Source organism: Vicugna pacos, chromosome 19 (genome assembly GCF_048564905.1).
Source record: "Vicugna pacos chromosome 19, VicPac4, whole genome shotgun sequence".
Lineage (NCBI taxonomy): Eukaryota > Metazoa > Chordata > Mammalia > Artiodactyla > Camelidae > Vicugna > Vicugna pacos.
Window position 1 is genome coordinate 8,878,917 of NC_133005.1, and position 24,846 is coordinate 8,903,762.

Here is a 24,846-nt window from a genome sequence, read left to right on the forward strand (position 1 = left end):
TTCAAGTGAGTCCTCCTTCCTCACAAAGGCCATCTTGACTTTTCTTCTCTGAACTCCTAATGCATTAAGTGCCACCACAGTCCAGCCCAAAGCTTTTAGTTTCATCCTTGGTAGATTTCCTTTTTCACCTAGATTAGGGGCATGACATGATACTGTCCAAGGGCCACATTCAGCTCAGCCATTGCCTGTTTTTCTAAGTGAACTTTTATTGGAACACTGTCACATCCCTTTGCTTCCATGTTGCCTGCAGGTCTCTCATCCCACAGTGGCAGAACCAAGTAACTGCAGTGGAGACAGTATGGCTTTCAAAGCCTCAAATATTTACTAGCTTGCTCTTGCAGAAAATATTTGCTGACCCCCAATCTAGACTGAAAATCCAGAATGACTTTTCCCTTCAAAGGAAGGTTTGGGCACCTGTGTGCTTGAAGCTTCTTGGTGATGATTTTTCTCCCAGTGAAAGACGCCCAGCCATGCCTGGTTCCTCTTTGGCCCCCCTGACCTCAGCATCAGCCGGGAGGCAGGGGGATGCCTGAGTGGCCTCATCCATCTTAACCCAGCCTAGAGCAGCTCCAAGCTCCATCCCCCATTCTGGGCCCAGCCAGAGATCCCCTGCCTTGTCCACAAATCCACTATCCTGCCTGACTTCACAGTTCAGGTCACAGTCCAGGGCTGTGTCTACAAAGGGAGGGCAGAGGGTAAGTCACAACAGGGCTCCCAGGAGCCCAGCACAGGCGCATGGCATCCACCTTCTAACCTGTCTCAGGACCCATATGGGACCAGGCAAACAGAAGTCATTTCCAAGAAGATACTGCCCAGAGGTGAGAGCATCTGGAGCCCCCCACCCTGGGCTAGAGGCAGAGGCCTTAGGGAAGAAGAAGGGTTAGAGCAATGGTCAACTGCTGCTCCCTCCAGGAAGCCTTCCCTGAACTCTCTCTTCTGCATCCCTAAAATCCTTGCTGTCCGGGGTGTGCCCTGTATGGAGCCCAGGTCACCCTGGACACTCTTGGTCTGTATGAAGCTGCTTCATCTCTTTGGGATGGGGCAGTGAGCCTGGACTCTGGTGTCAGACAGTCATGGATGTGAATCTGGGCTGGCACCTACTGGCTATGTGGCATCTCTTAGCCTCAGCTTCTTCCCAATTCGCATCCCCCTTCCCACCTTCTTCACTTCTCTGCCTAGAAATGTGGGGAGACTTTACAACACCAATGAAACACTGAAGGGAGAGAGGAGACCCCCCCAGCCCCCAGTATAGAGAGAGAATTTGAAATGATTTTTAATCGTGTGAAATGATAGCAAATCACCATGCAACAGTGTATGAATCTCACAAACATAACACGGGGCAAAAGAAATCCAACCCCAAAGAACGTGTGTAATATGATTTCATCCATATAAAATTCAAATGTATGCCAAAATAGACTGTATTGTTTGGGCGCGACCACAAGATAGTGGTTACCTCTGTGGGAGGGAGGGGCTTATTATCAGAGAGGAGCTTGGTGGCAAGGTGTACTTTGGGGTGCTGGTCACATTCCATGTTATGTTTCTTGGCCTGATGGTTGCCGCACATGTAAAATAAAGCTTTGTGCACGTTTCTGTATGTGTATTTTCTTTTTTTAATTAAAAAAATTTTAATTGAAGTATAGTCAGTTACAATGTGTCAACTTCTGGTGCACAGCCTAATGTTTCAGCCATACATGTACACATACATCCTTTTCGTATTTTTTCATTATTGGTTACTACAAGATATTGAATATAGTTCCCTGTGCTATACAGTAGAAATTTGTTTTTTCTGTATGTGCATTTACCAATGAACAAGGATGTGTATGTGTTCTGGGATGGGGAGGCAGAAAGATACCCAACCTCAATCCTAACAAAAGAAAGGCAAATTAAAGCAACAGTGAGAACCTGTCCTCTCAGATTATCAAAAATGGAAAAGGTTGATGATGTACAGTGTTGGCAAGGCACTCCCATATGCTGTTGGTGGGTGTGTGAAGTTGTGCGGTCTTTTTTGAAGAGCCATTTGGCAATATCTACCAGAGTGTTAAATGTGCATTCCCTGTAGCTCACTGGATCTGCTTCTAAAAATGCCTCCTGCAAACAGAAAACAAACTATGGTTCCCAAAGGGCAAAGGGTAGGGGAGGGATAAATTGGGAGTTTGGGATTAACAGATACATATGACTCTATATAAAAAGATAAACAACAAGGTCCTACTGTAGAGCACAAGGAATGATGTTCAATGTCTTGTAATGACATATAATGGAAAAAATCTGAAGAGAAGAAATATATATGTATTTATATGTATAACTGAATCGCTTTGCTGTACATGTGAAACTGTTATTGAGTCCAAACTCTGCTCATGACATGACAGGCCAATAAATCAAAAGATAAGGTGTTGGGGCAAAGAATGGCAACTTTATTTGGAAAGCCGGCAGACTGGGAGGATGGTGGACTAATGCCTTGGAGATCTATCCTCCCCTAATCAGAATACAGGATCATTTTATACCAAAAAAAAAAAAAAGGCAGGGTTGGATGTGTGTTAGTTGTTGTAAACTTCTTGGTGTAGGAATACTTTGTTCCTGCAGCTGTCCACGTGTGCCAGGTCATGGTGCTCCTGCAAAACCTCCAACAAAACAAATGTTGCTTTCTAGTCTGCAGCTTGTTATCTTTATAGGAATGTAGAAGTGCCAACATCCTTAAAGGTCAGCACCCCAAGAACAGGCTCTGCTGTCTATTTCAGGCTACAGGCAACATTGTTTTACAAAAGGTGCAGAGCCTGCAAGGCTAAGCCTGGGAGACCGGGCACAGGGTTAAAGCTTAAGGAACAGATCTAAGGTGGAGTCAGATTTACTCTTTTCTTTTACATCACCAGTATTTGTTATTGTCATTGTTTTTTAAACTGCATATGAAAAGATGCTCAACTTCACCAATAATTAGAGAAATGCAAATCCAACCAGCAATGTATTGAAAAATCCAAAGTAATCAAACGCAGAGCATAGGACAGTGAACCCTCAGTGCCCATCTGCTGCAAGGATCACTAGCTCCTGCCACTCTTGTTGGACAGATACTCAACATCCCTGCTCCTATGTGATTCTGTGTGGGTTTTTCCTGGGGGAGCTTATTTATTTTAATGGAGATCCTGGAGATTGAAGACAGGACCTTGTGTAGGCTAGGCACACACTCTACCACTGAGCTGTACCGTCTCCCCCTACCCAAGCTTTTCTGACACACACCCAATACATCATTTCAGCCCTAACTACTTCAGTTATTCAGTACTCACTTAACTATATTAAATTCCTCATTACCCCAATGAACAGGCACTAAACTCAAAACAAAACTGGCCTTGAGTCATCTGGCCACACAGATGTATGTCCCCACCCTAGTCAGAAGACACTGGCTCACCTTTCATGTGGACTCTTGGCAAGATGTTCTGGAAAGGGGCTGTGTGCATCAGGTCACATACTTCTAAAGACCAGAACAGAGAAGTTCGCATTAGGTAGTTTATCTCACAGCAAAGATGGACAAAGAAATCAGTGCTGAAAACAAGGCACATCTTTGTCATTTAGTGTAAAATAAATGGAGTCTTGGGGCTGGTGGAAATGTTCTCTGCTGTCCACTGAGGTAGCTGCTGGCCACATGTGGTGATCAAGTCCTTGGCTAAGGAATTGCATTTTCAATTTACTTACTTTTGACTAATTTCAATGTGGACATGCACAAACACAGCCCCGAACGTGGCCTTTGCTTTCCAGAATTGATGGTCCGACAGCCATCCCTGCACAGGTAGAAAGAAGGCACTTTCTGTGCAAACAGGGCAGGAGGCAGGAGGAAGGGATGGCACCAGTGTCCCTAGAGCCCCAAAGTTCTGAGCAGTGGCCCTGAATGTGCTGTTGGGTCACCAGCTCCTTTAGATAGGTGATAACACTCTACACCATGCAAGGCACATCCAGGAGAACCCAATGTGGAGAAAAATTTACTTCCAGCATCATAGGGGTGACAGAACTCCCAAAGCCCCACCGTGCATCCACAGATGGTCAAGCACAGGGCACCCTTCCCGAGTCTGGGACCCACAAACAGGGGAGGGCTCCCCCGACTATGATGACTTCACCTCAGGGCTCAACTCTCCATCTAACCTGAAACCATAATAAAGCAGTTTACTAAACAGAAATCAGAGAGTCAAAACTTATGACTGTCAAGAGTTTCCCTTGAGGAGCTCCCCCAAGGTGACAGCAAAGCTAAGACCAAGAGGAGGGAGAGAAGGCTTTCTGTCCCCAACAGGTGAGGGTCCTGTTGTCACCTAACAGACACCTAATGCAGCATTCAGCCAGCCATCCCCAGCTCCACCAGAACACGAGCTGTTCCTGGGCCTCCCACACTAGGAGTGTGTGTGCGTTGTGGGGGACATACTCAAGGAAGGAGAGCGTCAGATGGTGAGGCACAGCTTGCAAACAGGAATGAAGGTGGTGTCTGTGGGAGCCGATGCATCTACAGAAAGGTAGAGGAATGTCACCACTCATGTGCTATGATCTCCAGGACATACTTACTGTCAAGCGAAAAATGCAAAGTGGAGACGGGTGATCGGCCAGCCTGCACCAACAGGGCAGGAGGGCATTTGGAAGGTGACTGAGTGCAAGAAAGTGGCCCGGCCAATGGGTGGCATCACAGGGACAGTGCCACACAGACAGGGGTCTCTACCGGTGGTAAAGCACCTGCCTACCAGCAGTGCCCCACCAGACGGGCCATCCAGCCATCTAAGCTGCTTCCTGCTGCCACAGCCAACAATCTCAAATTTTTGCCCCCAAACCAAACCACAGAAAGATAGTGAGTGGCTATAAAAGTCAGCATTAGAAACAAACAAGCATGCAGCAATGTGGGTGGATTTGGAGAGCATCATTTTAAGTGAAATAAGCCAGAAAGAGAAATAAAAACACCATATATCATTCATATGTGGAATCTAAAAAAAGAAAAAAGAGACACAAATGAACTCATCTACAAAACAGAAACAGACTCACAGACTTAGTAAACAATCTTCTATTACTGGTGGTGGGGAAATAGGGGCTGAGACGGGATAAATTCAGGAGTTTGAGATTTGCAAACATTAACTATATATAAGAATAGATAAAACAAATTTCTGTACAGCACAGGTAATTATACTCAATACCTTCTAATAACCTTTAATAAAAAATAATATAAAAATGAATATATGTATGTAATGTATGACTGGGACACTATGCCTTACAGCAGACAGTGACACACTGTAACTGACTATACATCAATTAAAACAAAACAAAACAAAGCAGTGTAAAACTATTGTAAAACAAAAAGTTTAACAAGTATACACACATACAAGTTAAAAAGAATAAACTACATTACCAAAAATTTCAGATTGGGTTTAGATGGCAGAATTTGAAAAACAAAATGAAACAACCCTTCTCTAGAAAGCTATAAGAAGCATCTATCTAAGGCAGAGATTCAGAGCAAGATCGACATTTTTGGTTACTGAACAAATTCCCGGTGTGAGCCAGGGCCACAACCACCCTGGGGTCTCACCACAGGCATGGTGTCCCCGGCAGCTGGGGGAAGGTGAACCCATTTGTCTAATTTGTGGCAATTAGAAGGCCACATCCACCCTTAACATCTCCATCTATATTAGTGGGAGCCCACGTGGATGCCAAACGTACTTTACCACCACTTTCCTTGGAGACATGAAAATAACCACCAAGGAGAGGTCAGTGTCTGGAGTCTGGATGTGATGGGATGGAGTGCAAGGATCCAAGCATCTTCCACCTTCCAAAGTCCACCCGGTGGACCAACTGGAAGACATTACCCCTATTTCTATAAGGACCAAAGCAACAGTGCAGAATTCCAGACTGGAGCTGAGGAGACTGTACTCAGCTTGGCTGCAGGCCGTCTTTTTATCTATGTTTCGGAAGCAGCCATCCACTCATAAGTCAAAGCTTTAAGATCAACTGACAGCTATTCATAACATCTTTTCTAGATGCCCAGTTCCTCACTCAGGGGAGTAATTACATGGTGTAGACTTGAGACCCAGGCCCAGATGTCATAAGGAAGGAGACATCAAGGATGTGTGTCAGTGGGTAGCGAAGCCCAGACCTCATTCACCTCCTGAGAGCTGGAAGGTCCATCCACTGTGGGGGCCTGTCTCCCAAGGCTGGGGGGCCTTTGAGAGTCCCAGACACCTCGGAAAGGCTATGCTTGTGTACAGGGATAGACAACGAGAATTTAAGGGTCTGGGCAGGTGAGGATCTCATCGGTCCCAGATTTTTCTTTTCCAAGGTTTTTTTTCTTTTTAAAGTATTTTTCATTACTATTTTATTTATTTATTTATTTATTTATTTATTTATTTATTTATTTATTTATTTATTTATTTATTTATTTTGGGGAGGTAATTAGATTTATTTATTTTACTGGAGGTGTTGTGGACTGAACCCAGGACCTTGCTGCATGCTAAGCACCCACTCTACCACTGTGCTATACCCTCCTCCTTCTTTTCTGAAGTGTCTAATACAGGATCACACTCCTTCCAGAAGCCAACAAATGTCCAAGTGTTTCTCTGACAACTCCTTTCAGCTGATAAGTGATGAGTTCTGCCCCTCCAGCTTCAAACTCCTGTGGTTCCATGTATTTTTCTACTGTGGAACAGAATATAATTATTTTATTGTATTATATTATTGTGCTATATTACATTACCTTATACTGTAATGAGATGTACAAAGATTATTTTATCATCAAGGTTACCCATTTGTAGGTTAATCACCAGTGAACCCAACCCATCTTCAGTTATTTTAGACAGAACAATGAAACGTCAGCAAGAAAAGAGTTGCTCAAGAAAATCAATCATCTGAAAGCTAGAATTTTTTAAAAATTAAAGTGTAGTGATTTACAGGTTTCACTAGTTTCATGTGTATTGCAAAGGGTCCCAGTTATACATATTTATCTCTATTCTTTTTCAGATTCTTTTCCATTATTGGTTATCACAAGAGACTGAATACAGTCCCCTGTGCTGTACAAGAGGCCCTTGTTGGTTATGTATTTTAGATATAGCCATGTGCAACTGTTAGTCCCAAACACCTAATTTAGGAGTTTGGTTCCATAATTATTTTTTGTTCATACAAGACATCCTTGACATTGTCTATTTTGTAAAGGAAAAGCTTTTGACAGTTAATCTTATTTCCTAAAAGGGCAGCAGGACCAGAAGAGACAGCAGCCTCTAAGGAGTCCCCACCACTAATCCGATCAATTCCACAGGGTGGCCCCAGCCCTGCCCTGGGGCCAGTGACCGAGGGGCTCCTTCAGATCTGGATACACATGGATGAGGCTGTGCTTTATGTGTGTGTTCACAAAAGCCACATGTGAGGGGAACTTTCCTATATTTAACATTTCAATTTCATGATAAGTGACTACTATTTAAAGGAATATTCCCTAACTTATTTGGTTATAAAACATTCACATGTATTTAGGATGAAGATTCAGCTCTCCCTCAGCTGTTCCTGGGGCAAGGCTGCCCTGGACAGCAGCTTCTCAGGGAGCCACACGCCACCTCCCCGCCACCGGTGCTGCAGGTTAAGGTGGCCATGCGAGTCACAGGGGGCAGGACAATGAGGGCCTGGGAGTCCCCTCTCTCTGGAAAGGGTCTCCTGGGAGCAGAGCCGCAGAAGGAAACCTGGAAGATGTGGATCCTGACCAGAGGTTGTACCCAGCACACTTTGATTTTTGCAGACACACATGTGAGGTGGCCAGTACCGTGGCACAGCCAGCCTCTACAGGCCTGGCAGTATGACTGTCATGTCCAGCACAGCGTACAGGGTACACTTGTCTCAGTCATTGCACAACACGACCCTGCCTCTGCCAATATGACAGGGCCCTCGTGACAAGAGATTGCTTTAAGAAGCAACAGAGCAGGAGGAGAGGGGACACCTCAAGTGGTAGAGCATGTTCTTAGCATGCACAGGGTCCTGGGTTCAGTCCCCAGTACCGCCTCTAAAAATATATAAATAAACCTAATTACCTCCCCACAAATAAACACCAAAGAAGCAACAGAGCAAAGACCTCCCTATATGGGTCTAGAAAGGCAACACAATTCCCACTGAAATCCCAATATGCTTTTTTTTAACCCATTTGGCAAGCTGATTCTAATCCTTCCAAAGCAGAAACAGGATCCACGAAGTGGCAGAAGGTGCTTGAAGACATATGGTCAGGAACAAGTACTGTCAGGCGTCAGGACTGAAGTTAGAGCTACAATGCATGACTATGAGTTGGAAGCCAGGGACAGATGCACAGACCAGTGGGACATGAAAGAAAGCCAGGAGACAGAGCAGCATATCCACTGGGAGCTGTAGGGTGACAGAGTAACCCTAGGGACCAGCAAGGAGAGGCATTGTCCTTCAGCTGCTGGAGGAGGGACAGCTGGTCACCCCCCAGGGAGGGACAAAAAACTCCCTCCACGTCTCATATCTGACACCAAAACCAACCCCAGAAGGATTAGAACTGAAATGTAGAAAGCAAAACCTGCAATGTGTAGATGGAAATACACAAGAATATCTCCATGGCTCCTAAGTAGCAAAGGACTTCTTTTAAGACATACAAAATGTGTTAACCATGAAAAAAAGTGACTATATTCAAAGAGTGTCAGTTTATCAAATACATTGAGTGAAAACTCAAGCCACAAATGGGAGAGGTGTGTGCATCAAATGTAACACAGAAGATACACAAATTATAGTAAAATGGACACATGACAAGAAGGGAGCATTTAGCAGCAGGGAAGATGCCCTGCTCCTCAGTCCTGAGGGAAATGCAGAGTGAAGCCCATGATAGCCCGTGTCACACTCACTAGGCCCTCAGTTCAGAGCTGTCAGCAGACATGACCTACAGGGGACAGAGGGACAGGCTAAATGACACCAGAGGCAATCAGTGGAGAAAGCAGGTGTCCCACATGTGATTTCTTAGTGATGGGGGGCTCCTAGTGTCTGTTTTATCAGTCTCTCTACACAGCAGGGATGGGGCACGTGCAGCGATTTAAACGTAAAATAATTGAAATTCAATAAAATTTAAAAATCAGTTCTCCTGTCACATGGAGCCGCACTTCGAGGGCTCGACAGCCTCAGCTCTGAACTCTACATCACAGACAGCGCTCCCGGGCAACGGTGCTCTACACATTACGTGTATGTCACATAGGTTCATTTAGAAGCAGCAATTACTGTATAATAAAACATTCTGTTGATGCTCACAGAGTAAACCATTCTTTAACAATGAGCTCCATTTCATACCTGTTTTTCTTTTTTTAATGATTTTTTCAAAATTTCCAATTTTATTTAATAAAATGGGTTTTGAATAGAACAAATAGAAAAAATTCAGTAGTAGTTTTTAGAAATATATATAGAGAGAAATATAACATCATATGTAGAGATAAAAATAGCACAGGAACCAAAAGAAATGATGCCATGATTTGTTAAAGCTTAAAAATTCTATTTCCAAATAGGAAAAAAAAGTTTACTTTTAATTTGAATGTTTTTCTGTTTTTCGATTGTAGGAAACAAATTCAAATTAAAGTCTAAATAGTCAAGAAGAAAATACTTGCTCACCTTCCCTGATTAATGATCCCAATAAATCAAGCCTCTAAATCCTTCCCTCTCCCATCACCCCCGGGGTGGGGCCTGGCAGGACCCGGGCAGGGCTGGGCGCCCACCAGGCTCAGCTGGCCGGGCAGGCAGGAGAGGATGGCGTCGCCCACCTCCCACAGGTTCTGGAAGCATGCTGTCTTCAGCTCCGCATACTCAACGACGTCCTTCAGCTGGAGCTGGAAGAACTCCAGGATGCCTGTGTTGGTAGAGGGTGAGTCTGGGGTTGGGGAAGGCTTGAGGAGCAGGAGATGCCCCAGGGTGCCACCTGGGGTACCTGGCTGGGAGCATTCTCTGACATGGCCACCATGCCCATATGGGCATGGCCACTCGTCTCCTGACCCCAGCACCACCTGGGCTGGGCCTCAGCTCCAGAGCCTCTGTCTCTGTCAGCCCTGTGCAGAGCTCGTGTTACTGTGCTTGGCAGACACTGTGTGCTTTGCACATTGAAGTTTGTGGTGACCATGCATCGAGCAAGTCTACAGGTGCCATTTTTCCAATAGCATCTGCTCACTTCCCGCCTCTGCGACACATCGTGGTCATACTTACAATAGACTAAACTTAAATTTTTTTTGTTTTTTTTCTTATATTATTTTTTGTTTTTGCTTTGAGGGCTTGGATTTACTTATTTATCTACTTATTTGTTTATCTATTTATTTATTTGTAATGGCAGTACTGGGGATTGAACCCAGGACCTCGTGTATGCTAAGCACACACTTTACCACTTGAGCTATACCCTCCTCCCTTAATTTTTGAATGCTTTTCTATTTTTTTAATTAAAATGTATTTATTTATTTATTTAGACAAATGGAGAGGCAATTATTTATTTAGTTTGTTTTTAGGTGGAGGTACTGGGGATTGCACCCAGGACCTCGTGCATGCTAAGCACACACTCTACCACTGAGCTGTACCCTGCCCCCATTTTAAAGTTCATTATTATATTTGTTAGGGTGACCTGTGATCAGTGGTCTTGGATGTTACTATGCCAAAAGGTCACAACTAGCTGAAGGCTCAGATGTTGGTTGGCATGTTTCAGCAATGAAGTGTTTTTTAATTATGGTGTATACGTTCTTTAAGACATAATGCTATTATGCACTTAACAGACTACAGTCTAGTGTAAACATAACTTTACATGCCCTGGGAAACCAAACAAGTCATGGGGCTCACTTCTTTGCGGAGGTCTGGAGCCAAACCCGCCATGTCTCCCAGGTTTGCCTGTATCTTCCAAGGAGGCATCGTGTCCAGCAGAGGTAGGAAAGGTAATTGATAAAACTCACTTCACAGGCACAGAGGGGTGTGCACTTAATCCGATAAAGGACATCCAGGAAAGCCCTGCAGCTAAACTCCTACTCAGTGGTGACATCCGCACAGCTTCCCCCAGGGCTCCTGAGCAAGACCGCACATCTCCGCTTCTGTCCTGGAGGCCCTGGATGTTGTGATGTGGCAGGAAAAGACACAAGGCGTGAAGCCTGGACAGAGAGTCAGTGCCCCTGACTCAGTCCTACACTCAGTGCTGACCCAGTCAGAACTCCCCGAGCTGACTCCGGAATGGGTGATCACACAGAAGATGTGGAAAAGCCAAAACAACCCCGAGAGGGACAAAGTCAGAGACTTAAGAGGTTTCAAATCCCTCACCCCAACAAGTCAGCCCTGAGTGCTGATCCACAAGGACCCATGTCCCTGACCACCCAAGAGGCCATCCCTTCTTCTCGTGGTCCACCACCCACCCCATCCACCCCCCAGATCTCCACATCACCCAGCATGAGCTCAGACCCTCCCAGAGGGATGTTCCTTCTCATGTGTAGCCCCCCAATGGGCACTAAGGAGCAGGGTGTCCCCAGCAACACAGTGTCATCTACACAAGGTGCACAAGGTGCCATGGGCCTGGCCACACAGTGGAATGAGGACATGTAGGGAATAGCCCTGATGTCCACAGCTCTGCCCCAGACCAGCTCTGGATTTGGCCTAAATGGCTTCATCTCCGACATTAAAAATGTCCCCCTCTGGCCAGGATCTGAGCACCACTTTTATGACCCCAGTGTTACCATCTGTTTCTGACAATGGACTCAGGCTCCTGAGCCAGGCTCACTGATGGTCCTTCCCCTCCCCAACGGCCGAATGGGTCACCTCGCCATCTCCCAAGACACCAGCAACAGCCCTGGGGGCTCAGCCTCACCAGACGACTGCCAGTCAGAGCAGTCTCCCATGGGTGGTCCACATTTGGGCCCAAGTCACTTAGCAAGGCAGTCATCCAGCTCTCAGGGAAGTATTAATGGATATGAGACAAAAGGCAGTTTTGTACAAGACAAGGGTTCCTGCAGTCCAGTTTTATCAAGGACGAGGCTTTCTGAGATCAAGAAAGGCTGTTTGTGTGGGGACCCCCAAACCAGTGCTGTTCAGGCCATGCAGGTCTGGCACCCTGCAGGGCACCCCTGCCCCAGGGCACTATAGCCAGCCAATCAGTGTGACAGACGGGCTGCACCCTGCGTGGAGCTGCCCCCAGGCCTGGGCCGGTCAAGCCCAGTGGGTAGCTGGACCTGGCAGCTGAGCTCCCCACCCCTCCCTAGTCAGTGATGTTCAAGATCCGGATGTTGCAGAAGAGCTGGAGGTGTACAGGGTTCAGAGCCCTGTCACCCCCGCCCCACAACCCCCACACACTCTCCTGCATGACTGTTCCTGGCTGAAAGGCTGCAGACACTCAGGCTCTGGTTGGCCCCCACCTCCTCCCAGCAGGGAAAGCAGATCGGAAACTTGTCAGTGACTGCCCACTCGGTCTCCCTCCCTGCAGCCAGGCTGACACTGCCCCTGCCCCCCATGCACCCAAGGAGGTGCTGTGCTCACTGGGAGAGCCATACTTGTGCCGAGGCAGCTGGCAGACTTCGCACATCACTTCCATCAGCATCTCTTCATACTGCAGGATCGTGCCTTGCAGTTGAGAGAGAAGGGCTATGTCAGCCACCAGCCTCCACTGCCCCACGGGCCAAGGTGTGACAGGGACTTGGGAAAAGGTGTCTGTTCATAAAATGCCCTATGATGACCCAGGATTGAGAATCACTGGCTGCAAAGGAAAGCCCCACTACACTCACCCCAGGAAATGGGTGCAGAATTCCCCCCCCAGGAAGGCCACACACCCGAGGGGCACACACCAGGCTCCTGACCCCCTGCAGCAGCTCCTCCCTGACCACTGTGATGCTCTGGAAGCCCGCAGTTGGCAGACGATCTGGAAGAGGGGCCCCCACGAAGCTGCGGCAGCTGCCGTAAATGCCCGAGTAGGCCAGGTTCAAAGGCTGGGGACAGAGAAAGTCAGTGCTTGATGAAGTCTCGGGGAATTCAAAGTAGCCCCTACGTGCATGTGAAGAGGAGGAACTGCTTGGCAAAGTGCATGAGTACGCAGGGCCCTTGGGTGGAGGGATCTGGAGAACCTGTTAGACCCCCCTTACTGGTATCTATGATTTCAACCTGAAAACATGAAAACAAACTTGCTAAAACAGAAGGAAAACAAAACCATTTGGTTTTCAACATTTATTAAACTGCTGGTCCTGCAAAAGCATTTTGAGGTCCTGCAAGGAGAAATGAAATTACCTTACAGCCTCCTTGCTGCCCCCATGGAACTCCTCCCAGTCTCCTGGGGAGACATCCAGGACAGACTCTGATGGGGTAGGGGAGCTGCATTCTCAGGGATGCAGAGTGGGCTAGTAGGAAAGGTAATCAGGGTGGCTTCCTATAAGAGGGGACCTCCAAGCTTGTCTAAGGACATGAGCACACATTCAGCATGGAGATTCCTAATGCAAGCATTCAGTGCTAGGCATTTCCCTCACACACTTCTTTAGCTGCACCCTGCACATTTTGATATATTTGCATTTCATTTAGTTCAATGTCTTTTTAAAAAATTTCCCTTGAGTCTTCCTCTTACCCAAGGTTTATTTAGAAATGTGTTCATCTGCAAGTGTTTGGAGATTTTCTTGTCATCTTTTTGTTACTGATTTCTAGTTTGAGTTCACTGTAGTCAGATAATACACTCTGTAATATTTCAATTTTTAAAATTTTGTTGAGGTCTCTTTTAGGATATGGTTTATCTTGGAGAATGCTCATGGGCACTTAAAAAGAATCTGCGTGCTACTGTTGTTGGGTGAAGTGTTCTGTATATGTCAATAGTATCCTGTTGGTTGAAGGTGTTTGGCTGACTTTCTGTGCACTTACTCTTTCAATTACTAAGTGAGAGGAAGGCTGACTTCTCCAGTTACAATTGTGCAGTTGTTCACTTCTCCTTCCACTTACATCAGTTTTTGCTTCAAGTGTTTTGAAACTGTTGTTTGGTGCATCAACATTTAGGATTGCTGTATTTTCTTGCTTGACTTTTTTTTTTTTTTATCATTATGTCATATTCCCCCATCCCTGGTAATATTCTGTGCTCTAAAATCTACTTTATCTTACATTTATACAGTTACTGCTGCTTCCTTCCTTCCTTATTTCCATCCATCCTTTCTTTCTTTCTTTATTAGTGGGGAGGTAATTAGATTTATTTATTTGTTTGTTTCTTTATTTAATGGAGGTACTAGGGGTTGAACCCAGGGCCTCATGCATGCTCAGCACACACTCTACCACTGAGCTGCACCCTCTCCCCTACTCCTGCTTTCTTTTAATTAATGTCTGCATGATACATCTTTTCCACCCTTTTATTTCCAACCTATGTGTATTATTAACTTGAAGTGAGCTTCTTATATAGTCATGTTTTTAATCCAGTCTGCCCATCTCTACCTTGTAACTGTCTTCAGACCACTGGCATTTAATACATTTACACACAACGTGATTACTGGTATTTAAGTAGGCTCTGCTTCAGTCTTCTTGCGGGTCACTTTAACACATCTGAGACTCCACTTTGGCTTGCCTGTGGCATTTCTGACAGCACCTCTGGCACAGGTCTGTTGGGGTGCTCCAGCTATTACGTCACACATCATGTAAGTCACCACAGTCCGCTGCTATCAGCATGGTACCACTTTAAGTGCAGCGTAGCACTCTGACCTCCATTTAGGTCCCTGTATGTTTCCCCCTTCCCCTTTTATAACTGCCTTAAATATTTCCTCTACATACACGGAGAGTCCCATCAGGACAGCAAGGATTATAAAAATTCAGCACAGCAGGCCTGGTTGCTCAGTCCCAAACATGCCAGCCTGCAACCCCTGGGAACTCAGCCCATGGACTCTTGCCTCTGTTACCGACTGACAGCTGTTTTCTACACCTGGGACACAGCCATGCCATACAAGCTTGTCTACGTTGTTCACAGAAACAGTGATTGTTTAGGAGCTCCTCTCCTTCTGGGGGTTCCGGGGTTTCAGTGATGTGGGCTGGTCACACAGGTGGCTGTGCCTCTGCCCCCTAGTGAGAGCCTTGGCCCCAGGTGTTCTGTGGGCTCCTCTTTCTGGGGCAGGAACACTCTGCATCCCTGGTACCATGTGACACCTATGAGGGACCACGGGATGCCTGCATCCACTTCTGTCACCACCTCTGCATCTTTCCACCTCACTGAGCCTGTTCTGTGTCCATTTGTCATAATAAACTCAGCTGTGAGTCCGTGTGGAGAATTATCAAATGTACAGGTGGTCCTGGGACTCCCACAACATGAAGTCTGAGTCTAAACCAATGATCAAATGCCAGGCTGACCACGGCGGAAACACTGTCAAACACCTGTCCCACACCCACGCCTATGACCCTATTAGATTCATAAGGACCATGTCCTGATCCTGGGCTCAGACACAACCACCTCCCCCATCCCTCCTCAAAGCACAACGGTGCTTTCAATGCTGGGATTCTGGGTCAGGTTTTTCTTGATAATAAGTTGTAATGCTTGAAAAGCAAAACCATGAGTGAAATCAAATTGCCTCGTGTTACAAGTGAGAAAATTCACTCCCAAAGCCACCTTGACTTGCTTGGGACCTGGGGCTCAGTGACACCTAATCCCCACTCCCCTTGACCAGTTTCTGGCTTCCTGGTGACCTCAGTCACCCCAAGGATGGCACATCCCAGGGACAACACAACCAGAGAGATGTCACTACTGAGAGGGAGGGAAGGAGGCACCGCCTCTGGAGAGGGTGAAATTCTAAAACGTCTGCTGTAAAACACTCAGACTCTGAGGGGAACCTCCCAGCTCAATTCAAGAAGCAGTGTTGGCACGCCCAATGTCTCTCCCGGAAACCAGAGGACGCGGGCTCCAGACTCACTAGCCACCTGCCCTGGGTTCTCTAACGCCCCGACACTGTGCGTCTTCAACTGGGAATTGCGGACACTTACAGGAAAGAGGATCAGTGATCCGCTCAAGAGCGCTCACTCAGAGCGGTGCCACTACCAAGAAGTAACCAGACATCACATAAGGGGCCCCCAGCTAAGTCGGTTTTATCCCCATGAGACACTAACTCAAGTTCACCACTCCTAACAAAAGAAAGGATCGGGTTCCCGTGTGTCCCACAGCCTCGCAGGGGCGAGCGCCGCAGCTGCACGGCGCACCTCGCCCGGCGGGGACGGCGCCTTCTCACGAGGAGCACGGCTCAGCTCCACGGCCCCGGGCTGTGGCATTCCGCCTCTTTTTGATCCTCAAAACAAGTGTCATGTAAGAGGAACAGTCCACATCAGTGTTGCTCATGCAAACTTGTTAGACTTTTTTGTGAGTCCAAACACTCTAACAAACAGTCCTGGTTTAGGTTGGGAGAATACAAATGACACAAATGTAATTTCTCAAACAGGCTGGAATCCTTAAGGTCAAGTTCAGTCACCACTGGTTGCTTTAAAAAGAACGATCTGTTCTTTCCTTCCCTCCAGGTGGACACCTGCTTTGCAGGTGGCTTGCAGTGCCACCTGTGGACACGGAGGGTGTGAAGGGGGACCCCCAGTGCCTCGGGACTGGTGGACTCATGACTTTGTCTCACAGAAGCAGAAACACTGCTGTCTCTGTGTGCAAGCGCTCCTGGAGATGCTGCCGAGGGGCCCTTCACCCCACGGTGGGCAGCAGCTCTGGGGGGCCTCTCAGAACCACCCCACAGGCCCTCTCCCCAGGATTGCATCCTCCAGAGACCTGAAGGATGCCAGCCAGAGGCTGTGCAGACCTGGGGAAACCGACCAGCCCATCCTTCCCTGACGGCACCCTCCTCTCAGGACCATTCTGTTTGAAGGCTGACTTCTTTGCGCCCCATGACCTGTCAGCAGGGTCTGCATGCTCCTTTTCAGTGATGGAGCTGCATCCCCTGGACAGTACCTTGTTCTAGTGCTCTTGGTGGCCAGTGAGTTTGCCACCATGTTTTTCCTGAGGATGTGGTATATTACACCAGTAACAGATCTTACTTTGTACTTGAGTGAGTTATTTCCTCAGGGGTCTGGATTCCCACCAGTGAGAGAGAACATTTAAATACTGGTGAGCGCTGGCAGATGGCTGCCCCGAATCACACGGTCTCACATGCACTCCAGCGGCCACACTTAAGGCAGTTTTACTCCCCTAGCCTTTTCTGGTCTGAGAGGAAAAATTACTCTCACTGCTATCATATGTTTCTCTTCAATCACTGGTGAGGCTAGAGGTCTATTTTTATTTTTCCGCTACATTTTGGGGAAAGGTCTGCTCATTGCATCTGGCTCTTTATTTTACTACAGAATGTCTCTCATCAATTGTAAGAGGGCTTTAAATACTCACAATACTAATGCTTAATGTCATCCCTGCTGCTGCATACCTGGCCACCTTCAGCCCAGACTCGTGCCTCATCTCAGGAGCCAGTGGGTGTCCTTTGCCTGCTTGCCTGTGGTCTCTGGGTGTCAGCTGTTTCCCACCTGCCCTCTCCCACCTCATCTCCTCCCTTCAAGATGTCACGCCTGGCTGGGCCCCCTACCCCCCTGTCACAGATGTGTCCCCAAGCCTCTTTCACACATTTTCTTGGCTTGATGTTCTGAAGTTTTAAATCTGCCAATCATCTCACTTCCATTAGTGCCGGCGGTGAGGCTGGGTCCACCCACCCCATGGCCAGAAGGCTGCCCCAGCTCATTACTTGTCAGAAAGGGGTGAACAGAAGGGAACTGTAACATTTAATATGTGGTGTGATAAGTTTAAATTACTGCAACTAAAATGATTCAAACTAAACTTTAAAATATAAACACAAAAGAACCTAACTTTAATCCATGCAAATACTGGGGTTGTGCATTTGGCTGTTTATCTCTTTGAAATTCTTGAGAGAATGGTAATATTATTTAAACAAATCTAGACAAGAGAGATGAAAGAAAGGAAGGAAGGAAGGGAAGGAAGGAAACCAAAAGTTTAATGGTAGTTCTTTAAAATTCAAAACTTTCCTATCACTCATCAATTAAGCTTCCTCCCAATTAACTGATGTAATAATCACACAGGAAAGTTCTGAGACACAAATACTCTAACGTATGAGAAATGTATCCAAAGTCGAGGAACAGAGTGAGAACACCAGGGCCGTCTAGCACGTAAACAGTCTCCAAAAGTGGCACCAGAACATCTCAAGCCTAATTCAGTCCTTTGACAACTGGGAATGACCAGGCACTCGGGCCTGGCTAATCCTCTGGGCATAGCAGTGATGTGGGGACAGGAGCAGGAAGGCAGACTTGGGCAGTGAAGTGGTCACTCAGGTCACTGTTTATGTGCTAGCAGAAGGTGAGTCTATAACCACACTTGCTGGGCCAAGAGACTGTGGCTTTGTAATGGATTAGGAGCCACTGAAAATCAAATGCTTGGATTTTAAAGCAGAAATGTCAAAATCTGCTAACACTTTCAAATTGGAAGGGTTTGTTTAAACATGTAAAACTTTTGCAAAGAAGCATGATTAAAAAAATATGAAAGTAACCCTCCTACACTGTTGGTGGGAATGTAGTTTGGTGCAACCACTGGAAAATGGTGTGGAGATTCCTTAAAAAACTAAAAATAAAGTTACTACATGATCCAGCAATCCCACTCCTGGGCATATATCTGAAGAAAACTCTAACTTGAAAAGACACATGCACCCCAGTGTTCATAGCAGCACTATATACAATAGCCAAGACATGGAAGCAACCTAAATGTCCATTGATAGATGAATAGATAAAGAAGATGAGATATATTTATACAATGGAATACTACTCAGCCATAAAAAAGAATAAAATAATGCCATTTGCAGTAACATGGATGGACCTAGAGATCATCATTCTAAGTGAAGTCAAGAAAGACAAATGTCACATGATATCACTTATATGTGGAATCTAAAAAAAAGATACAAATGAACTTATATACAAAACAGAAATAGACTCACACAGACATAGAAAACAAACTGTGGTTACCCAAGGGGAAGTGGGGAGAGGGCCAAATTGGGAGTTTGGGATTAGCAGATACTAACTACTGTATGTAAAATAGATAACAAAAAAGCACTACTGTATAATGCAGGGAACTGTATTCATACCTTAGAATAACCTATAGTAGGAAAGAATCTGAAAAAGAACAGATAAATAAACATATATGTGACTGAGTCACTATGCTGTACAGCTGAAAACTAGCACATTGCAAAACAACTATACATCGATTACAAAAATACAGATGTGCTCATTACTAAATTCTAAGACCTTGACTAACACATATTTCACTTTTAGAAATTAACCAAGGATGTAACTGTCAAAACGACACCAGCGCACAAAATGAACATGTGCATCTGAGGGGAGGACAGCGCCCCGCAGCACTGAGAACATTTGCACAGAAGCAGCATGTTGTTGAGTGGCTGGATTTTGTCCTCACCCTTTAAAGAGTGTTGAGTGTTTGTGGGCAGATGGCTAAACTGCTTGCAAGTCAGCTGGATCCTTTCATGACCTGTCAGGGTGTGCAGCAGACACTCCCCTAGGGCTGGTACTAAGACAGGCCCTTCTGGCAACTCTCTTGAGTGCCCGGGTACTCAGTGAGGTTTCTCTGTTCTTGCGGGCAAGGCCCAGTGAGCTCTGGGAACTAGTCCATCTACAGCAGCTCCTCCTCTCCTTGTCTTGTGTATGGAGATTAAAATTCAAGCAAAGACTTAAAAGGGCACCTAGGTTGGTCTCAGGAGCTGTTTCTCTGTGTACCTCTGTCCTTTCCCATACTCTGCCTTGCAAATTCCAGCTGTTTTGGCTTCCTCAATTTCCAATCTGTCTCCTCCACTGAACAAGATGTCCAAAGTGCTTCCAGGCAGAAAGCCAGGGAAGTCACAGAGTTCACACCCCTCATTTCCTTTGCCTCAGGGGAACATCCGGTGAAAACAGTTGTTTCATAAATTGTGTCCAGGGTCTCACTTTTTTAAGGCAAAAAGAGTAAATCCAAACTTACTCCAATATCCTAAACAACATTTTTTGGGGGTAATTAGGTTTGTTTGCTTGTTTGTTTGTTTATTTTATGGAGGTCCTGGGATTGAACCCAGGACCTCGGGCATGCTAAGCACACACTCTACCACTGACCTATACCCTTCCCCCCAGACAACTGTTAAACACCATATTTTGACCATATGTATTTCTAAATCGAAAGACCAAAAAAAATGGAAACAAATACTGAATTCCAGTTAGTAGGTTTGTGTTTTGCAGTGGGTAGGGTCAGTAATTCTGAAGCTACTTTCTGCACGTCTAGAACTGAGCAAATGAGGGAATGCACCAAGAATGATGAAACAAGAAACCTCAGTGTAGAAGGAAGTTACAGAAATGGAACTGAAGCCTGCAGTGCTGAGTGGAAACTGATGACCACAGTGTGAATTCATGGCTTCGACAGACAGAAAGCAGGACAGAAGGAGACGCACGTAAACATTAGGGGGTTAGCTGTGTCCCCCAAAACAGAACTTGTAGCCCTAATCACCAGCCTCCCAGAATCTGCTCATTCAGACACAGGGTTGTTACAGATGTAATTAGTCAAGATGAAGTCATTCTGGAGCAGAGTGGGCCCTTAATCCAATACAACAGGTCTCATGTCCTCACTGGAAGAGGACAGAGACACAGAAGGAAATCACCATGTACCGACAGAGACAGAGACAGAGACAGGCTGGAGTGATGTGGTTGCAGGCCAGGGACCGCTGGCCACACCACAAGTCAAGTCAAGAGAAGTCCTTTCCCAGAATCCCAGAGGGGCCAGAGGTGAGGACACACCTAACACCCAGGCTTGGCTTAATTTTAAAATATTCTCCATTAAAAGGAGTCCTGGTGAATTGCAGATTTCAAGGATAAGGTAGGAGAATTCCAAGATGAACCTGGAAGCTCCTGCAGTGCAGAAAGTAGGACAGGGCTTCAGAACCCTGGGGACAGCCCAGAAGACACAGAGACGAGGCGAGAGGGGATCCCACCAGCCAAAACACGGCTGACTTGAGACACAGAATCAAGTCCTGCCAGTAACAGATTATAACCCCGCATTAGGATCCCTGAGTCCTCGCTCATAATAAATGAACAAATAAACACTGACAAGTGCACACAGCAGAATGCCAACTACTACCTGGAGATGGAATGAAAACACCCCCACATCACCACTGTTCAGCCACCGCAGTGACAACCGCTTTGTGTGAGAATCACCAACAGGTGCTGAAATCAGTGGGTCAAGTGTTAACAAGGAGCAAGTTATTTAACGTCTCAAATTATCTCCTTATAAATTACTTATCAACTTCAAACAGAAAAATGGTACAACGCCAGCAGAGAAACTTGGCAGCCACCATCCTGAGCATGGCCAGTGGTGGGACAGCCTCGTGGTGCACCACACCCCACTCAGGACACATCATCCTTTGGTGCTGTTCCAGCCAGAGGGCGACTCTGAGCCCAACTGCTGGCTTACTGCCAAGGCTACAGTATTGTCACAGTGAGATGCTGTACAGGTTAAACTGAAGTCTCAGGCCACCTAAGCATCCTCTCAGAGCCACCAGGCATAACTCATGCATCAGGAATGAGAAGCAAAACAAGCAGACATGCCAACAAGAAAGGGAGCCCTGGTCTTTTGCAAGCAGCTCTCAGGAAACTCTGAGGCAGAAACTGCTGTTTTCAGCCTGGACACAGAAAACGCCTTTTCCAGCTAATGAAGTGTTAAGGGTTCCACCAGAAGACCTAAAAATACAGAATGGCTCTTGACGACACTGATGGAAGGGAGAGGACCCCAGAGCTGCTCTGTTGTGTGCCTGCCTGACTGCATCCCAGGTTTCTGGGCCCGAGGAGGCCGAGGTCATATCACACTGGTCCCAGCCAGCACACATGCCAAGGTTGCAGCTCTGACACACATGACACTGGGTTCCCGAGCAATCACCTGGCCTCCAGGTGCCTGGACTTTGGGCAGGCTCTGCAGACCCGCCCGCGGGCTCCCAGCACACCACCAGGTGAAGGCAGCCTTCTGCTCACCAACATGGCATAGACCTCATGCTGGGCAGGCTCAGGGAACTGAGGGTAGAGGTTCTGACCTGAGTTCTGACCACCTTGGCTCTGACATCAGGGCTCCTGCCACCAGTAGGACAGGCGGCCCTGGACAGCGGGGCTGTTCCCTAGCATCAGCCACAGTTGGGGTGAGGGCACCAACGTGGGCCCAGCTCAGAGGGCAGAGCCTCAGAATCTCTTTCCCTAACTCCACACTCCTTACCCAGCTTTCATCCAGATGCCCGAAGTATCTTTCAGAAAACAGTGATTCAACAGAAGAGTTTACAGCACGTGCTGAACATTCCTCCTTATGTCATTTTCACCTGCCCCACCACCACCCCGCAGTCCTTCCATAGCTCCTGGTGTTTATGAGGACTCAGCCCTTCTTAATCATTGTCACCAAGATGACCAGGACAGATGGGCGATGTGTGCATGCAGTGCAATGGGCACAAAGGGGGCCCAGGGAACATTTCAACTGTTCCTTTTGCAAGATCTCTGGGAATCCCTTAAAAGGGAGACAAAACACTAGACAATCAAAAATGCAACTGAAAGTAATACCCAAAAATCAGCTCCCGTGTTGCCTGATTCTGCTCCCCACCCCCTGCCCCCACTATAACGTATTTTCTGGACTTGCCAACACTGGGTTCTGTTGTGTTTCACCTTTGGAGATGCTGGTTCTAAGCACTGGGCAAAAATGATTTAAGGGACATAATAGAAATTCATTCCAAAGGTTCCAAATGGACTAACCTAAGCAATGAACATCTTGCAAACAATGCCCATGACTTAAACAGATATTCAGAAGCACAACAAGCACGTATATACCCTTGCTATCAGGGTGTGCTCTCCTTTGAGATCACGTGGGAAAAAAATGTGTATTTAACAGTATGCCTAATAACTACTATTTCTGCAAAATAAAAAATGTACATCTTCTTTGACCATATGGCAAAAACTCTAGAAGACATTTTTACAATGGAAATCATTAGTAATTTAATTATTTCCATCTACATAAATATAAATATAAATAAATATAAATAAATATAAATATAAATATATATATGATTTCTAGCTTTTCTATAATTATGGGGAATTACTTGTATAATAAAAATATTTTTTCAGTTAATTCTAACTCTATAACAACTTTAAAAACACCTGTTTCAAAAAAAGTGGGCACTCGGAGCTGACAGGGATGAGTGGTCTCTCAAGTTTGGTTCTTGTGGCTTATGCCCAGCCAGGCATGGGGACCCCCGACCCAAGGAGGCTCCTCCACCTGTGGCCCCTGTGGCCACAGCCACATGTCCCCTCTGCTGCCCGGGGCTGGGCCAACGGCTCTGATGCACAGCTCCACACACCAGGAACAGGCCTGCCTCCCCACAAGGAAAGCAACGCTGGGTCCCAGACAGACGAGGGCACCAACAGTTATGATCAGGCTGCAGGAGAGACTCTCTTCTGCCCTCAGGGTCAAAGCTCAGCTTCTCTGGATCAAGACACAAAAATCTAGGCCTAGAAGTCAGCCGTGATTAAGCCAACATGTGGTGGGATGTTCAGATGCAGTAATGAAGCAAAGTAAAAGCCAAAGACACTTATTTTTAAGCAGTGACAGACAGACGCTCACATACACACACACACACTGTCTCTTACACACCCACCATCACTCATATTCCCCACTTCTCTCACTATTACTCACTCACACACTCTTACATACACGCACATTCCTGCATGTGCTGACACAGAACAGGGCACAGAGAGGACGAGCCTCAGGCAAGTGGACGTCCAGAGTGCAGGGGCCACCCCAGGGCCACCCCAGGACGTGGGCCACATCACAAGGTGGGACTGCATGACCCTGCGGCCAGCAGCCATGCCACCCACCTAGTGGGTCGCTTTGTGCTGCTCAATATGAGTGAAATGGAAGGTGGATGGGATGGTGGCTGACCAGCTGATCCTCACGTTCCCCAACATCTCAGAGTAGAACCAACGGAAAGAGAGGCACCCAGGACGTTCCAACATCTGCAGGCTTCAAAGTGTGCAGGCAGTGCCGACCCCGCAGCCACCGTCAGCGTGCAGCACAGGGTTCACCCTGAGCCACGGGGGGTGCTCCGGACGGGAGCCCCAGCCCCGCCACGTGGTCTGCACGAGCCATGACCACGCCACACTCCCAAGGGCCAGCCCAAGGCTGCACCTGAAAACATGGGAGACCAGGAGGGCCTGAGCACCCTGGATGTGGGAAATGATGGGGGACAGGGGGCAGGGTGGAGACCCTGGGACCATCCTGCTAGGTGCCCATTGGCAGGGGCACCCAGCACCATCCCTGAGGTGGTGAGCTCATGGGCTGGCGGAGCCACTGTAGCAGCAGTTGGGCGGGAAGCCAGAGCTGAGCTCCCAGAAGATGCGGAGGATGCAGAGGGTGGCTCTCCCGTGGGGCGCCGACACGTTGTGGCTGGCCTCCCAGAACACGGCGTCGAAGCTGTCCAGTCAGGTACCTGCTCAGCAGCCTGTGGGTCATGCGGTTGATTTCCAGGAGGCCATCCAGCTCCTACTGGACCAGAGATGAGGTGTGAGGACAGAACCGGGCCTGGCACAGCAGGCTCCATCCCCTACATGAGCAGCGGTGGGGGGCGGGGTGGACAGACCAGGGTGTGGGTGGTGAAGGGCTGCACTGTGCGGCCCGAGGGCTAGGCCAAGTGCACACGGGGGCCTGGCAGGGGACTTGCGCGTGCTGCCCACATCCCAATTCAGCACGTCCTCTCCACTGCTCCTGCAATGCCCTCTTTTTCACAGTTGCCCCCTGGGGCCACTGTCCTTTCACCACTGTGGTCACCTCCCCACTGTCCACTGCTGGCGTCCAACCTCCTCACAGGGCAG

The 24,846-nt window shown here is 47.2% G+C and overlaps 1 pseudogene; it reads right to left on the reverse strand.

Moving 5' to 3' along the window:
• Window positions 1–394: 394 nt before the first annotated feature.
• LOC102527572 (cytoplasmic FMR1-interacting protein 1-like) lies at window positions 395–24,511 on the reverse strand (annotated as a pseudogene).
• Between the last annotated feature and the right edge of the window lie 335 nt (window positions 24,512–24,846).